Source organism: Mus musculus, chromosome 7 (genome assembly GCF_000001635.26).
Source record: "Mus musculus strain C57BL/6J chromosome 7, GRCm38.p6 C57BL/6J".
Taxonomy (NCBI): domain Eukaryota; kingdom Metazoa; phylum Chordata; class Mammalia; order Rodentia; family Muridae; genus Mus; species Mus musculus.
The window spans coordinates 104,530,553-104,544,825 of NC_000073.6; the positions used below are offsets into that span (position 1 = coordinate 104,530,553).

Here is a 14,273-nt window from a genome sequence, read left to right on the forward strand (position 1 = left end):
ATTCCTCTGTTGAGAGCCATCTGGGTTGTTTCTAGCTTTTGGCAGTTATAAATAAAGCTGCTATGAACATAGTGGAGCATTTAACCTTTTTATATGTTGGGCCATATTTTCAGTATATGCCCAGCAGTGGTATAGCTGGGTCCTCTGGTAGAACTATTTTCAACTTTCTTAGTAACCCCCAAATTGATTTCCAAAGTGGTTTGACCAGCTTGCAATCCCCCCAGTAGTGGAGGAATGTTTCTCTTTCTGCACATCCTTGTCAATGTCTGCTGTCACCTGTGCCTTTGAGTATTCTGATTGGTGTGAGGTGGAATCTCAGGGTCATTTTGAGTTGAATTTCCCTGATTACTAAGCTTGGTGATGCTTTTGAATGGGCTGTTGTATACTCTGCCAGCATGTGATGCTAGAATTTGGATTGTACTTGCTGCCCTGTATGTGCCCCCTCTTCTCCTCTCACATAGACAGCTGCTATAAGGGGATTGATTCCTCTATCTTGCAGGAGCCATACTAACCTAAATGGATCTCCCTGGGAGGTTGCCATGTCCTGTGTCATATGACTGCTGTGACTCTTGCCCTGATATCAGAGAGCCTTGCTGCACGCTACAGCTGAGAACTCACCCTATGCTAAAAAGTAGAAGAAGAGTCTTACCCGTCTCCATGCTTTGCAGAGATACCTTCATTCAGTCTCCTGTGGTGCTGGGACCTTACCTTCTTTGGGAACCACAACTCAAGAAGTGTCCTTTCTGTGTCTGTCTGTTTATGTCAATATGAATCTTTAAATAAACTCTGATTCCTCAGTAATCCTCACTGTGTCCTCTTGAACCTCCTTCCTTATCTAAAACCTAGCACATTCTCCTTTAACACTGTTGAGTTTTGGTCTGTTGGTATGTATTGTAAACTTCAACATAAAAGCAAAGCAAGCCACACCAAATCAAAGCACGGTAATCCTGTGTAAACTCAGCCTGGCCTGCACTGAAATCTTCCTGTCTCTGTCTCCTGAGTGCTGGGATTGTATCAAAGCCATCATGGCAACGTCTGTTTGTCATTCCAATGATACTTTATTATGGTCCTATCAAAGGGGAGAAAAAACTTTACAGATAGCATATGGACATCCCTTATATGCTAGAAGCAATATGAGTTCCTAGAAACATTCTGTAGTTTATACTTTACAACACAACAGCAGGTACGGTTATGGGTATCATTGTCATCATTATCATTCATTATAAAATAGAAAATCATAGACTTTAGCTTGCTTGATAACGAATACAGCTAAACAAATACACTCTCAAAAAATAAGTGTGAAAACAACAATAAAAAAAAAACTCCATAGATATCTACAAGATATTAGAGTAGCCTTGGTGGCAGTTCACAGAACCTAACAGCAAAACATAGTTTAGTTTATAATATAGGAGAGCTATACTATAGTTTCCCCAGTCACACAGTGTCACACAGAGCATCCGTACTGTACATCTACCCAGTAATTAGCACAACCACCACCTACTGAATGTATACTGAATACATTATAAGTATTGAACTTCTTTTACTAAAAATTCCATAATCTTTTTAAATTTGTGTATGTATTTCAGCCTATGTGTTCTATAGCATATTTGTACAGTGAGAGGATCATCTCTCATAGCTGTCTGGCTCCTTCAGCCAAGAGGGTCTGAGTAAATTAACTCAGTTCATCACTCATAGAGGAAAGGCTTATGGAGCCTTTTAAAGATTTCAAATTTATTTTCCTACAATGACCTGCAATATAGATGTACTATTTATACCAAAACTGAAAAACAAACAAGAAAAATGAACCAAAAGAAAAAAACCCAAGGAAACATAGGCTTGAAAAAATGTTATTCAAGGTTGCACTGCTATGTGGAGAGGCAGGATTAGAACTTTGATACGCTAAACTCATGGTCATAGTGGATGTCATTTGAGATGTTTCCTTCTTAACTCTTTCATGAAATACAAGCATTGTGGTTAAACTGACCTTCTGCTAAGGTCCATTCTTTAAAGAGAGAGTCCTACATATAATTTCCTAATCTGCTAGCCACACTGGAGAAGAACTTTCTCTCATCTTTTGTCAGTGACAGAAAGAATGTGGAGAAATGACAGAGCCTAGGCAAGTAACTCAGTGGTAGAGCAACTCATAAGCACTCACGAAGCCCTGGCTTCTATCTCTGTCACCACAAGAAGGGAGGTTGTCTACCATTGTGGATTTACGTAGTTCTGTCTATAAGACCTGGGGTTTGCAAATGTTAAAGAATTGGGGGACTACAGCCTGATACTACAGAAAACTTTACTTCAGTTTCAATGTGCTTTTATATATGAATGTACAAAAGCATGCAGGAAGGTTGTTTGAGTTCAGAGAAACATATAAATAGATACCATTAAGAACATACTAAATATTCACAGAGCAAACATTTATTACAGATGTCTAAAGAGAGACCATATAAGCACAATTGTCTGGCACTATACTACAGAATATATCTCAGAAATCATGAAATGAAGGCATAAGCCCATATTCAGAACCAGTGTACATTGAGGCTGGCTTTCAGTATATCCTTACACAGGAATGGATTCTAAAGCTATGTTCTGACATCCAACAAAAATAAACATATCTTACAAATTGAACGCAGATGTTCTTTTTGCAGGACGCACAAAATCACATCCAAAGCAATCCAGGGAACAAAATGTCCCTGAGATTAAAGGCCCTTTCTTTTATTCTGGAGCTTCTCTTACAGGTCCCTAAGACATTGCTCACCATGAGTCATTCTTTTGACTGTTTTCCTACAGAGATGGTGTTAGCAGAGGCTCAATTTCACTTCACGAGGGAACACCCATTTTCTTTGGGAATATGGGAAATGACAAAAAACAGTAATCATCTTGTGAGCAGACAAGCAACTGGATCAAGGAAATGAATCCACAGTGGATTGTGGTTAGAAATGAAGGTTGTTAAAATAAAGGGCCCAAGGAAAAAAAAAGTTAGAATGATGCAAGTGTGCTGTGGCACATAAGATAGAACAGACATGGGGGGCACTGTATAGATATAGGTGAGGGTTTAGGAGGGTGGCCCGCATATAATCATAGGACCTGTACAATTCATAGGATTAAAATATGGATAGAGTATAGGAGGGAAGAAAGGGTCATAGAACCTGTAGATGAGAGCTCCACAGTTAGAAACATCATAAAATGAGAGAGTGCAAGCTTCCTGATCCAGGAAAACTCCGCCGAGACTGGGACGACCAGACAGAGAGAGGGCTAAGACACTGGAATCGTGGGTGATAGAACACTCATCAAAGGCCTTGTATACAACCTTATACCTCATCCCTATAACCCAGTAGCCATATTTAGGCTGATACATTACATTAGGCTGATGATTTTGTTTATCATTAGAATTATGTTGCATTTTGAAGCTTATTTCATTCATTGAATGAAATTGAGGCTGAGCACACTTTCCATCATTTAATCCGAGGAGCCAGGCATCACTTCTAGACACGTCAACTTCCCAGTAATGCTTCCCTGAGGAAATAGCTGGGTATCCCAGTACACTCAAATGGTAGGTCTCAGAAATTTGAATATTCTTCCTATAGTTACTCATATGTCCTATTTGTCTTTTGTTTCAATGCTTTCCTGGTTGTTTTCTTGTAGAGTCACATGAACTGCAGAAAAATGAGACATATATGTTTTGAGTCAAATGAAATACAAGGTACAGCCTTATTTGTAACTTAAGCAACAGAAGCATAAGGAGAAAGAGCAAGGAAACACGGAGAAGCCTTGTTTAAAGTCAAGCAGAGGCAAATTTCTGTGCATAGTGGGAGAAGCAACATTAAACCTGAGACTTAACAGAGAAATAAGCTCTGCAATATATCGAGAGGAGTGGGGTTTATGGTGCTGTGGTTTTTCCTTACCCCAGTGTTTCTGGAAATCCATGAGCCCTGAAATGATATAAGTTCACAGCAGTAAATACAGTGAAAGATTCAACCCATTAAAGCCCATCCCTTGTCCATATGTGGCGAAGGTTTGGAAACTGTGATATAGTATGGGATGAGTGATGATTTCCAACCATATACAATGATGTCACAGGGACACAATATCTGTTCTCTGTCCCTCTACCCATATTCAGAAACCTTACTTGCTTCTTTATGCAGTTTAACACACCTAGAATCATACATGGAGTTACAGAATTTTGCTGCCCTCACCTTGATACACTTGCAGCATGCTTTTCAGATCTGGAGCTTGGAACATTCTTCTTCTTTTTGGGAGGACCATTTTGGGCTGTTTCAGTCTCAAGGTCTGACTCCTTGGGATAAAAAAATGACTGCCACATCTCTAACTTTTGCCTTTTGACCAACACTGACTCCCTGCCATTCTAACCATAGATGTCCTTGAACTATCCTGAGAATTCTGAGAATGAAGAGGGAATATAAACTATTACCTGTAGAGATATGGGCTATAATTATGACCCTGCCCACTTACTTGCTGTGTAATGTTGGGAAAGCCTTATTCTCAAAAACATAGTGCCTTAACTTCATACTCAAACAACGCATTTCTTCCACTTTCCCTCCTCCTCTCTGAGAACTCTTTTAAATATGAATTAGTGAATTAAAAAAGTTAAACTGAAAAAAAAATCAAAGTGAAATAACAGAAAAATAATGTGTGGTATGGGAATGGTGTCACATGTTCTTAGAAGGCAGACCAGGATGATCAGTGAGTTCCAAAAAAGTCAGAGCTATAAAAAAAAAAATCCTGTTTGAAAAAATAAAAAACATAAATGAGTAAATGGAAACATGGAAAAAAGAAAAGAAAAAAAAAGAAATGGAACAAAGGAAGATGGGTTTTCAAAAACTTGGTTATAATAATCGTAGAGTGTGAGAAATCCTTTGAAGAAAGTCTTAGACTTCAAACATTTTGTCAATGAGGACACTGTCAACTGTCATCTGCTTGTTCACATTCTTTTGTTAAGATGACAAAATTTGGAAAAGGAGACAGTAACCACACTTAGTCTGATATAAGTTCCACGTGTTAGGATGGACCCTGATGCTGACAGCTAGGATGTGACACTTTACATACAAGGGCAAGACTTCTCACAGTTTTGTGATGTATGCAGTCCACCTGCAGCCATTGTTTCACTGCCAAAATATTGTGCCCACAGAGTCAAGTCTCTTTAAAAAGAAATCTAAATACAACCACAAAGGAAATCTGGATCTCCTCTATTCCCAGGAAAAATACACAAAATACTCAGAAAGTTTTCCACTATACAACTTTATGAACATTGCAGACACAGAGGATATACACTATCTATTTGTACTTGTCACCTGCAGATCCAGAGCTGGATACAAACACACAGTATGGACAGAATGATGCATTCACGAGGAGTCCAAAAGCATCTGTAGGCCCATTTGCTTCATCTCACTACTGACTTCGTCAATACATTTCCATGACCCAGTCCCCTTATAGAGAACCTAATCTGTTCTCAATAGTTACAAAATGTCCAGACCCTGCCTTTCCCCTCCTCCTCTTTCCTCTTCCTAGAACTTCAGAATAGCATTATGTGTTAATTTTGCAAAACCCCAGAGATATTTATTCTAGTTGAATATCAAATAATTCTCACCACACAAAGGGCTATTCTTCCCTATCAGCCCAGACATACCTTCTCAGGACACAATTTACACCCTAGGGAGAAGGGAAAAAACACAGTTAATAACATGTTCTTCATGATCTTGCAAATCCTGGTTATACTCCTATTGGCTGAAGAGACAAAGTCAAAAGAGAATTAAATCAGTCACCTGCAGTTCCCCAAGACACGATATAAATATAGGGCATGGTCTTTTATTTGGCTTATATGTAAATTAATAGACTCTTTCAGTCTTATGCTACCAGCCACTGGAAACCAAAGATAAAGAAACAGTACTTTGAGAGTTTACATAGGTTTTTATGGGCATACTGTTAAACAAATGAACATGTGACCTTTCTTATGCTACATGTTATGTATCCATTATCTAACTGGAAACTCATATATGTGAGAAGCTGAATTCCAGATTCTTTTAATCATTTAACCATCCCTCCCCCTTCTGTTTTTCTTTTCTTTCTGAATTGTCCTGGCAGGAAAAAAGTTGATCTAAAGAGATATTCATGTCTCTCAACTTGACTATCAAATGGTGAAAGAAAGATTCCAAAGAAATGGGAATTTCTCCAGGATCTCATATTCAGAGAATGAAAACAGCTTTATCCAGAGGAAGAGCTGTTCTCCACAAAGTATTTCAAAAAAGTAATGAGTTGGCTGACCACCTTAAAGAGTGACACTGTGACACAGATCATGATGGGAGAACGATGGGACCACCCCTTGACTTGGACTACACATATGTGCATATTCTTGGCTCTTTATTTAAACTTTGATCTCACTTGAGGAACCTGAAGATGCACAGAGGGATTTTTGAATCTCTTCCTCTCTTTTCAAAATGTGGCCCCCATGAGTAAATCTCCCTTTTCTGCTATCCAATATCAAATAGGCACTTTTTTTTCTTGAATCTTTATTTAATGTTATTAAAGGAATTCTTCTTCACTGTTCAAAACTTCTAAAAATAAACTCTATATTTAGACTTTAGATATACTATTATATACATATACAATATATAAGCATTATTTATTCAATGTTTTCTTTTTTTTTGAAATTTAAAATGGTTATTCCTTTTCTGTTTTTTCCATTTTTATTAGGTATTTAGCTCATTTACATTTCCAATGCTATACCAAAAGTCCCCCATACCCACCCACCCCCACTCCCCTACCCACCCACTCCCCCTTTTTGGCCCTGGCGTTCCCCTGTACTGGGGCATATAAAGTATGCGTGTCCAATGGGCCTCTCTTTCCAGTGATGGCCGACTAGGCCTTTCTTTTTTTTTCCCATTTTTTATTAGGTATTTAGCTCATTTACATTTCCAATGCTATACCAAAAGTCCCCCATACCCACCCACCCCCACTCCCCTGCCCACCCACTCCCCCTTTTTGGCCCTGGCGTTCCCCTGTACTGGGGCATATGAAGTTTGCGTGTCCAATGGGCCTCTCTTTCCAGTGATGGCCGACTAGGCCATCTTTTGATATATATGCAGCTAGAGTCAAGAGCTCCAGGGTACTGGTTAGTTCATAATGTTGTTCCACCTATAGGGTTGCAGATCCCTTTAGCTCCTTGGCTACTTTCTCTAGCTCCTCCATTGGGAGCCCTGTGATGCATCCATTAGCTGACTGTGAGCATCCACTTCTATGTTTGCTAGGCCACGGCATAGTCTCACAAGAGACAGCTACATCTGGGTCCTTTCGATAAAATCTTGCTAGTGTATGCAATGGTGTCAGCGTTTGGATGCTGATTATGGGGTGGATCCCTGGATATGGCAGTCTCTACATGGTCCATCCTTTTATCTCAGCTCCAAACTTTATCTCTGTAACTCCTTCCATGGGTGTTTTGTTTCCAATTCTAAGGAGGGGCATAGTGTCCACACTTCAGTCTTCATTCTTCTTGAGTTTCATGTGTTTAGGAAATTGTATCTTATATCTTGGGTATCCTAGGTTTTGGGCTAATATCCACTTATCAGTGAGTACATATTGTGTGAGTTTCTTTGTGAATGTGTTACCTCACTCAGGATGATGCCCTCCAGGTCCATCCATTTGGCTAGGAATTTCATAAATTCATTCTTTTTAATAGCTGAGTAGTCCATTGTGTAGATGTACCACATTTTCTGTATCCATTCCTCTGTTGAGGGGCATCTGGGTTCTTTCCAGCTTCTGGCTATTATAAATAAGGCTGCTATGAACATAGTGGAGCATGTGTCCTTCTTACTGGTTGGGACATCTTCTGGATATATGCCCAGGAGAGGTATTGCTGGATCCTCCGGTAGTACTATATCCAATTTTCTGAGGAACCGCCAGACTGATTTCCAGAGTGGTTGTACAAGCCTGCAATCCCACCAACAATGGAGGAGTGTTCCTCTTTCTCCACATCCACGCCAGCATCTGCTGTCACCTGAATTTTTGATCTTAGCCATTCTGACTGGTATGAGGTGGAATCTCAGGTTTGTTTTGATTTGCATTTCCCTGATGATTAAGGATGTTGAACATTTTTTCAGGTGTTTCTCTGCCATTCGGTATTTATTAGGTGAGAATTCTTTGTTCAGTTCTGAGCCCCATTTTTTAATGGGGTTATTTGATTTTCTGAAGTCCACCTTCTTGAGTTCTTTATATATGTTGGATATTAGTCCCCTATCTGATTTGGGATAGGTAAAGATCCTTTCCCAATCTGTTGGTGGTCTTTTTGTCTTATTAACAGTGTCTTTTGCCTTGCAGAAACTTTGGAGTTTCATTAGGTCCCATTTGTCAATTCTTGATCTTACAGCACAAGCCATTACTGTTCTGTTCAGGAATTTTTCCCCTGTGCCGATATCTTCAAGGCTTTTCCCCACTTTCTCCTCTATAAGTTTCAGTGTCTCTGGTTTTATGTGAAGTTCCTTGATCCACTTAGATTTGACCTTAGTACAAGGAGATAAGTATGGATCGGTTTGCATTCTTCTACACGATAACAACCAGTTGTGCCAGCACCAATTGTTGAAAATGCTGTCTTTCTTCCACTGGATAGTTTTAGCTCCCTTGTCAAAGATCAAGTGACCATAGGTGTGTGGGTTCATTTCTGGGTCTTCAATTCTATTCCATTGGTCTACTTGTCTGTCTCTATACCAGTACCATGCAGTTTATATCACAATTGCTCTGTAGTAAAGCTTTAGGTCAGGCATGGTGTAGGCCATCTTTTGATACATATGCAGCTAGAGTCAAGAGCTCCGGGGTACTGATTAGTTCATAATGTTGTTCCACCTATAGGGTTGCAGATCCCTTTAGCTCCTTGGGTTCTTTCTCTAGCTTCTCCATTGGGAGCCCTGTGATCCATCCATTAGCTGACTGTGAGCATCCACTTCTGTGTTTGCTAGGCCCCGGCATAGTCTCACAAGAGACAGCTACATCTGGGTCCTTTCGATAAAATCTTGCTAGTGTATGCAATGGTGTCAGCGTTTGGATGCTGATTATGGGGTGGATCCCTGGATATGGCAGTCTCTACATGGTCCATCCTTTCATCTCAGCTCCAAAATTTGTCTCTGTAACTCCTTCCATGGGTGTTTTGTTCCCACTTCTAAGGAGGGGCATAGTGTCCACACTTCAGTCTTTATTTTTCTTGAGTTTCATGTATTTAGGAAATTGTATCTTATATCTTGGGTATCCTAGGTTTTGGGCTAATATCCACTTATCAGTGAGTACATATTGTGTGAGTTCCTTTGTGAATGTGTTACCTCACTCAGAATGATGCCCTCCAGGTCCATCCATTTGGCTAGGAATTTCATAAATTCATTCTTTTTAATAGCTGAGTAGTCCATTGTGTAGATGTACCACATTTTCTGTATCCATTCCTCTGTTGAGGGGCATCTGGGTTCTTTCCAGCTTCTGGCTATTATAAATAAGGCTGCTATGAACATAGTGGAGCATGTGTCCTTCTTACCGGTTGGGACATCTTCTGGATATATGCCCAGGAGAGGTATTGCTGGATCCTCCGGTAGTACTATGTCCAATTTTCTGAGGAACCGCCAGACTGATTTCCAGAGTGGTTGTACAAGCCTGCAATCCCACCAACAATGGAGGAGTGTTCCTCTTTCTCCACATCCACACCAGAATCTGCTGTCACCTGAATTTTTGATCTTAGCCATTCTGACTGGTGTGAGGTGGAATCTCAGGTTTGTTTTGATTTGCATTTCCCTGATGATTAAGGAATGTTGAACATTTTTTCAGGTGCTTCTCTGCCATTCGGTATTTATCAGGTGAGAATTCTTTGTTCAGTTCTGAGCCCCATTTTTTAATGGGGTTGTTTGATTTTCTGAAGTCCACCTTCTTGAGTTCTTTATATATGTTGGATATTAGTCCCCTATCTGATTTAGGATAGATAAAGATCCTTTCCCAATCTGTTGGTGGTCTTTTTGTCTTATTAACAGTGTCTTTTGCCTTGCAGAAACTTTGGAGTTTCATTAGGACCCATTTGTCAATTCTTGATCTTACAGCACAAGCCATTACTGTTCTGTTCAGGAATTTTTCCCCTGTGCCCATATCTTCAAGGCTTTTCCCCACTTTCTCCTCTATAAGTTTCAGTGTCTCTGGTTTTATGTGAAGTTCCTTGATCCACTTAGATTTGACCTTAGTACAAGGAGATAAGTATGGATCGGTTTGCATTCTTCTACACGATAACAACCAGTTGTGCCAGCACCAATTGTTGAAAATGCTGTCTTTCTTCCACTGGATGGTTTTAGCTCCCTTGTCGAAGATCAAGTGACCATAGGTGTGTGGGTTCATTTCTGGGTCTTCAATTCTATTCCATTGGTCTTCTTGTCTGTCTCTATACCAGTACCATGCAGTTTTTATCACAATTGCTCTGTAGTAAAGCTTTAGGTCAGGCATGGTGATTCCACCAGAGGTTCTTTTATCCTTGAGAAGAGTTTTTGCCATCCTAGGTTTTTTGTTATTCCAGATGAATTTGCAAATTGCTCCTTCTAATTCGTTGAAGAATTGAGTTGGAATTTTGATGGGGATTGCATTGAATCTGTAGATTGCTTTTGGCAAGATAGCCATTTTTACAATGTTGATCCTGCCAATCCATGAGCATGGGAGATCTTTCCATCTTCTGAGATCTTCTTTAATTTCTTTCTTCAGAGACTTGAAGTTTTTATCATACAGATCTTTCACCTCCTTATTTAGAGTCATGCCCAGATATTTTATATTATTTGTGACTATTGAGAAGGGTGTTGTTTCCCTAATTTCTTTCTCAGCCTGTTTATTCTTTGTGTAGAGAAAGGCCATTGACTTGTTTGAGTTTATTTTATATCCAGCTACTTCACCGAAGCTGTTTATCAGGTTTAGGAGTTCTCTGGTGGAATTCTTAGGGTCACTTATATATACTATCATATCATGTGCAAAATGTGATATTTTGACTTCCTCTTTTCCAATTTGTATCCCCTTGATCTCCTTTTGTTGTCGAATTGCTCTGGCTAATACTTCAAGTACTATGTTGAAAAGGTAGGGGGAAAGTGGGCAGCCTTGTCTAGTCCCTGATTTTAGTGGGATTGCTTCCAGCTTCTCTCCATTTACTTTGATGTTGGCTACTGGTTTGCTGTAGATTGCTTTTATCATGTTTAGGTATGGGCCTTGAATTCCTGATCTATCCAAAACTTTTATCATGAATGGGTGTTGGATCTTGTCAAATGCTTTTTCTGCATCTAACGAGATGATCATGTGGTTTTTGTCTTTGAGTTTGTTTAATTAATGGATTACATTGATGGATTTTCGTATATTAAACCATCCCTGCATCCCTGGATTAAAACCTACTTGGTCAGGATGGATGATTGCTTTAATGTGTTCTTGGATTCGGTTAGCGAGAGTTTTATTGAGGATTTTTGCATCGATATTCATAAGAGAAATTGGTCTGAAGTTCTCTATCTTTGTTGGATCTTTCTGTGGTTTAGGTACCAGAGTAATAGTGGCTTCATAAAATGAGTTGGGTATTGTACCTTCTACTTCTATTTTGTGAAATAGTTTGTGCAGAACTGGAATTAGATCTTCTTTGAAGGTCTGATAGAACTCTTCACTAAACCCGTCTGGTCCTGGGCTTTTTTTGGCTGGGAGACTATTAATAACTGCTTCTATTTCTTTTGGGGATATGGGACTGTTTAGATGGTCAACTTGATCCTGATTCAACTTTGGTACCTGGTATCTGTCCAGAAATTTGTCCATTTCGTCCAGGTTTTCCAGTTTTGTTGAGTATAGCCTTTTGTAGAAGGATCTGATGGTGTTTTGGATTTCTTCAGGATCTGTTGTTATGTCTCCCTTTTCATTTCTGATTTTGTTAATTAGGATTTTTTCCCTGTGCCCTCTAGTGAGTCTAGCTAAGGGTTTATCTATCTTGTTGATTTTCTCAAAGAACCAACTCCTTGTTTGGTTAATTCTTTGAATAGTTCTTCTTGTTTCACTTGGTTGATTTCACCCCTGAGTTTGATTATTTCCTGCCGTCTACTCCTCTTGGGTGAATTTGCTTCCTTTTTTTCTAGAGCTTTTAGATGTGTTGTCAAGCTGCTAGTATGAGCTCTCTCCCATTTCTTCTTGGAGGCACTCAGAGCTATGAGTTTCCCTCTTAGAAATGCTTTCATTGTGTCCCATAGGTTTGGGTATGTTGTGGCTTCATTTTCATTAAACTCTAAAAAGTCTTTAATTTCTTTCTTTATTCCTTCCTTGACCAAGTTATCATTGAGAAGAGTGTTGTTCAGCTTCCACGTGAATGTTGGCTTTCCATTATTTATGTTGTTATTGAAGATCAGTCTTAGGCCATGGTGGTCTGATAGGATATATGGAACAATTTCAATATTTTTGTATCTGTTGAGGCCTGTTTTGTGACCAATTATATGGTCAATTTTGGAGAAGGTCCCGTGAGGTGCTGAGAAGAAGGTATATCCTTTTGCTTTAGGATAAAATGTTCTGTAGATATCTGTTCATGTCCATTTGTTTCATAACTTCTGTTAGTTTCACTGTGTCCCTGTTTAGATTCTGTTTCCATGATCTGTCTATTGATGAAAGTGGTGTGTTGAAGTCTCCCACTATTATTGTGTGAGGTGCAATGTGTGCTTTGAGCTTTACTACAGTGTCTTTCATAAATGTGGCTGCCCTTGCATTTGAAGCGTAGATATTCAGAATTGAGAGTTCCTCTTGGAGGATTTTAAATTTGATGAGTATGAAGTGTCCCTCCTTGTCTTTTTTGATAACTTTGGGTTGGAAGTCGATTTTATCCGATATTAGAATGGCTACTCCAGCTTGTTTCTTCAGACCATTTGCTTGGAAAATTGTTTTCCAGCCTTTCACTCTGAAGTAGTGTCTGTCTTTTTCCCTGAGATGGGTTTCCTGTAAGCAGCAGAATGTTGGGTCCTGTTTGTGTAGCCAGTCTGTTAGTCTATGTCTTTTTATTGGGGAATTGAGTCCATTGATATTAAGAGATATTAAGGAAAAGTAATTGTTGCTTCCTTTTATTTTTGTTATTAGAGTTGGCATTCTGTTCTTGTGACTGTCTTCTTTTTGGTTTGTTGAGGTATTACTTTCTTGCTTGTTCTAGGGCGTGATTTCCGTCCTTGTATTGCTTCTTTTCTGTTATTATCCTTTGAAGGGCTGGATTCGTGGAAAGATATTGTGTGAATTTGGTTTTGTCGTGGAATACTTTTGGTTTCTCCATCTATGGTAATTGAGAGTTTGGCTGGGTATAGTAGCCTGGGCTGGAATTTGTGTTCTCTTAGTGTCTGTATAACATCTGTCCAGGCTCTTCTGGCTTTCATAGTCTCTGGTGAAAAGTCTGGTGTAATTCTGATAGGCCTTCCTTTATATGTTACTTGACCTTTCTCCCTTACTGCTTTTAATATTCTATCTTTATTTAGTGCATTTGTTGTTCTGATTATTATGTGTCGGGAGGAATTTCTTTTCTGGTCCAGTCTATTTGGAGTTCTGTAGGCTTCTTGTACGATCATGGGCATCTCTTTCTTTATGTTTGGGAAGTTTTCTTCTATTATTTTGTTGAAGATATTAGCTGGTCCTTTAAATTGAAAAGCTTCATTCTCATCAATTCCTATTATCCGTAGGTTTGGTCTTCTCATTGTGTCCTGGATTTCCTGGATGTTTTGAGTTAGGATCCTTTTGCATTTTGTATTTTCTTTGACTGTTGTGTCGATGTTCTCTATGGAATCTTCTGCACCTGAGATTCTCTCTTCCATTTCTTGTATTCTGTTGCTGATGCTCGCATCTATGGTTCCAGTTATCTTTCCTATGGTTTCTCTCTCCAGCGTTGCCTCGCTTTGGGTTTTCTTAATTGTGTCTACTTCCCTTTTTAGTTCTAGTATGGTTTTGTTCATTTCCATCACCTGTTTGGATGTGTTTTCCTGTTTTTCTTTAAGGACTTCTACCTGTTTGGTTGTGTTTTCCTGCTTTTCTTTAAGGGCCTGTAACTCTTTAGCAGTGCTCTCCTGTAATTCTTTAAGTGACTTATGAAAGTCCTTCTTGATGTCCTCTATCATCATCATGAGAAATATTTTTAAATCTGGGTCTAAAATTTTGGTTGTGTTGGGGTGCCCAGGACTAGGTGGGGTGGGAGTGCTGAGTTATGATGATGGTGAGTGGTCTTGATTTCTGTTAGTAGGATTCTTATGTTTGCCTTTCGCCATCTGGTA

General features: G+C 39.3%; 1 pseudogene across 1 annotated transcript; it reads right to left on the reverse strand.

Moving 5' to 3' along the window:
* Nucleotides 1-2,406: 2,406 nt before the first annotated feature.
* Nucleotides 2,407-4,809, reverse strand: Trim30e-ps1 (tripartite motif-containing 30E, pseudogene 1; annotated as a pseudogene). Its single transcript, NR_033673.1, has 3 exons — nucleotides 4,197-4,809; nucleotides 3,906-3,932; nucleotides 2,407-3,656 (listed from the first exon to the last, which is right to left on the reverse strand). The product of NR_033673.1 is annotated as a tripartite motif-containing 30E, pseudogene 1 (transcript).
* Between the last annotated feature and the right edge of the window lie 9,464 nt (nucleotides 4,810-14,273).